A 3,824-nucleotide genomic window follows, 5' to 3' on the forward strand; every position below is an offset into this window, starting at 1 on the left:
GATTGGAAGGAAGGAGTATGGACGTGAATCACAGACTAAATGAAGGATAGAAAGTAGAGTTGAGGAATCTCTGGAATAAAAAGAAGTTTTTGGTGAATGCCAGAAGCTCGCTGTATTAAAGTATGTCGATACCGATACCAATACTTTTGAATGGGTGTGAAACAGTGTCTCTGAATATTATCAGAGTTGTTAGAGGAAGTGAAGATTTCGGTTCCGAGGTTAGTGATGGGAATGTTATGTAGAAAATAAGGAGTGAAAAAACTGAATGAAAGTTATATTTCAGAGAGGAGAACAGTGAATATGATAATGGTATATAATACTGATAAGTTGATAAGTAAGACACATGTACAACAGTCAGGTATCTTTATTCCGAGACGTTTCGTCTACACAGTAGGCTTCTTCAGTCAAGTACAGTGGAGGCAGCAGTAGCAGAAGAGATGTGAAGATAATGTAATCAGTCCACCACCCTTGAAGAGGTAGTCAGTCCATCAGCGTGGAGAAAAGTTTTGCTCCAGGCTGAGGGACTGACCACCTCAAAACTACGTCTTCAAGGGAAATGGACTGATTACATCATCTTCACATCTCTTCTGCTACTGCCGCTTTCTCTGTACTCTACTGAAGAAGCCTACTGTGTAGGCGAAACGTTTCGGAATAAAGATACCTGACTGTTGCACATGTCTTAATTATCAAGGAGGAGAAAGGTGGTTACTCAGATGGTTTGGTCATGCAGATAAAAAGATGCGTAGTAGGTAGAAGATAACCTAACAAGACTGTCTTCCTCCATACTAGTGAATCTTAACTCCAGGTAAACTACTCCACTCCTAGATGTCATACAACTCCAGCTAAGCTCCTCCCCCATAATTAACAACATCACTCCAGCTTCACCTGACCTCCTCCTCTATATAAGATGTCTTTTCACTAATTTTATTATATTTACCGAAGAGGAATCTAAACCGAAGTCAAAATATACAAACAGATGTTCTCCTGCGATTGTCTCCATGTAGTATATGTATATGCATACATACATACATACATACATACATGCATACATTAATACATACATACATACATACATACATACATACATACATACGTACGTACATACATACATATATGATGAAAATAAACATTCTTGGTTTATGTGGTGAGCATATCCACGAGTCACGTGTGTTATGAGCCCCTCCCTCCAATACACACACACACACACACACACACGCGTAGCGACCAGTGAAGAGGCGGGGCGAGGAGCTATGATTCAACCCCTGCAATCACAATTAGGTGATTACACACACACACACACACACACACACAACTGCCTGAGATGTGGAAGACAACAAACGTAGTCCCAATTTTTAAAATCTATTGGAGTTCTACGATAAGGTGACAGGAGAGAGAGGGATGGGTGGACTGCATCTTCTTGGACTGTAAGAAGGCTTTCGATACAGTACCACAGAAGAGACTGGTTGAAAAGCTAGAGGAGCAGGCAGGAATAACAGGGAAAGTACTGCAGTGAATCAGGGAATACATGACAGGAAAGAAACAACTAGTGTTAGTATGTGACGAGTTGTCATAGTGGGTGAATGTGTTGAGTGGGGTTCCACAAGGATCAGTTCTAGGTTTGGTACTGTTTATAGTATATGTGAAGGACATGACAGAAGGGATAGACTCAGAGGTGTCCCTGTTCACAGGCGATGTGAAGCAGACGATGGGAGCAGAAATGCTATATGTCCCATTAACCACAATCTTCAACACATCCCTTGAAACTGGGCAACTACCCGACGTATGGAAGACGGCAAATGTAGTTCCCATTTTTAAAAAAGGAGACAGAAGAGAGGCGCTAAACTACAGACCAGTATCACTGACGTGTATAGTATGCAAAGTCATGGAGAAGATTATCAGGAGGAGAGTGGTGGAGCACCTGGAACGGAACACAAGTATAAATGACAACCAGCACGGTTTCATGGAAGGCAAATCCTGTGTCACAAACCTGGAGCTTTATGATAAAGTAACAGAATTAAGAGATGAGAAAGAGGGGTGGGTTGATTGCATCTTCTTGGACTGCAAGAAGACCTTCGGCACAGTTCCTTACAAGAGATTAGTGCAGAAGCTAGAGGATCAGGTGCGTATAACGGGAAGGGCACTTCACTGGATGAGAGAATACCTGACAGGGAGGCAACAACGAGTCATGGTACGTGATGAGGTATTACAGTGGGCAACTGTGACGAACGGGGTCCCACAGGGGTCGGTCCTAGGATCAGTGCTATTTTTGGTATATGTGAATGACATGATGGAAGGGATAGACTCAGAGGTGTCCCTGTTCGCAGATGATGTGAAATTAATGAGGAGAATTAAATCAGATGAGGATCAGGCAGGCCTTCAAAGAGACCTGAACAGGTTGGACACGTGGTCCAGCAACTGGCTTCTTGAATTCAACCCTGCCAAATGCAAAGTCATGGAGATCGGAGAAGGGCAAAGAAGACCGCAGACAGAGTATAGGCTAGGTGACCAACGACTGCAATCCTCGCTCAAGGAGAAAGATCTTGTCGTGAGTATAACACCGAGCACGTCTCCGGAAGCACACATCAACCAGATAACTGCTGCAGCATACGGGTCCCTGGCAAACCTGAGATTAGCATTCCGATACCTAAGGAAGGAATCTTTCAAGACACTGTACACCGTGTACGTCAGGCCCATACTGGAGTATGCAGCACCAGTTTGGAACCCGCACCGGGTCAAACACGTTAAGAAATTAGAGAAAGTGTAAAGGTTTGCGACAAGGTTAGTTCCAGGGCTAAGGGGAATGTCCTATGAAGAAAGGTTGAGGGAAATCGGCCTGACGACACTGGAGGATAGGAGGGATAGGGGAGACATGATAACGACGTACAAAATACTGGGTGGAATAGACAAGGTGGACAGAGACAAGATGTTCCAGAGAAGGGACACAGAAACAAGGGGTCACACTTGGAAATTGCAGACTCAGATGAGCCACAGGGATGTTAGGAAGCATTTCTTCAGTCATAGAGTGGTCAGGAAGTGGAACAGTCTGGCGAGCGATGTAGTGGAAGCAGGAACCATGCATAGCTTTAGGACCAGGTATGATAAAGCTCATGGAGCAGGGAGAGAGAGGACCTAGTAGCGTTCAGTGAAGGGGCGGGGCCAGGAGCTGAGTCTCGACCCCTGCAACTACAATTAGGTGAGTACAATTAGGTGAGTAATGAGGAGAATACAGTTGGACGAGGATCAGGAAAACCTACAAGGAGATCTGAACAGGCTGAAATCCTTATCGAGTTCTCCTGGAGTTTAACCCCAGCAAGTGCAAAGTCATGAAGCTTAGGGAAGGACAAAGAAGACCGCAGACTCAGTACAGCCTAAGAGGCCAAAGGCTGCAAAACGCACTCAAGGAAATGGATCTTGGGGTGAGCATCATACCGAGCACATCTGAAGCGCACAGCATATGCAACATATGGGCGCCTGGCAAACCTAAGAATAGCTTTTCGACATCTAAGTAAGAAGTCATTCAAGACACTGTACACTGTGTACGTCAGGATCATATTTCAGTATGCAGCACCGGTATGGAACCCACACCTGGTCAAACATGTCAAGAAATTAGAAAAAGTGCCAAGGTTTGCAACAAGACTAGCACGGAGCTAAATGGGTATGCCCTACGAGGAGAGGTTAAGGGAAGTCAACATGACGACACTGGATGACAGGAGGGATAGGGAGGACATGATAACGACATTAAAATACTGAGAGGAATTGACAAGGTGGATAGGGACTGAATGTTCCAGAGATGGGACACAGCAACAAAGGGTCACAGCTGGAAG

The sequence above is a fragment of the Cherax quadricarinatus genome, chromosome 55 (assembly GCF_038502225.1).
Source record: "Cherax quadricarinatus isolate ZL_2023a chromosome 55, ASM3850222v1, whole genome shotgun sequence".
In the NCBI taxonomy this organism is placed as follows: domain Eukaryota; kingdom Metazoa; phylum Arthropoda; class Malacostraca; order Decapoda; family Parastacidae; genus Cherax; species Cherax quadricarinatus.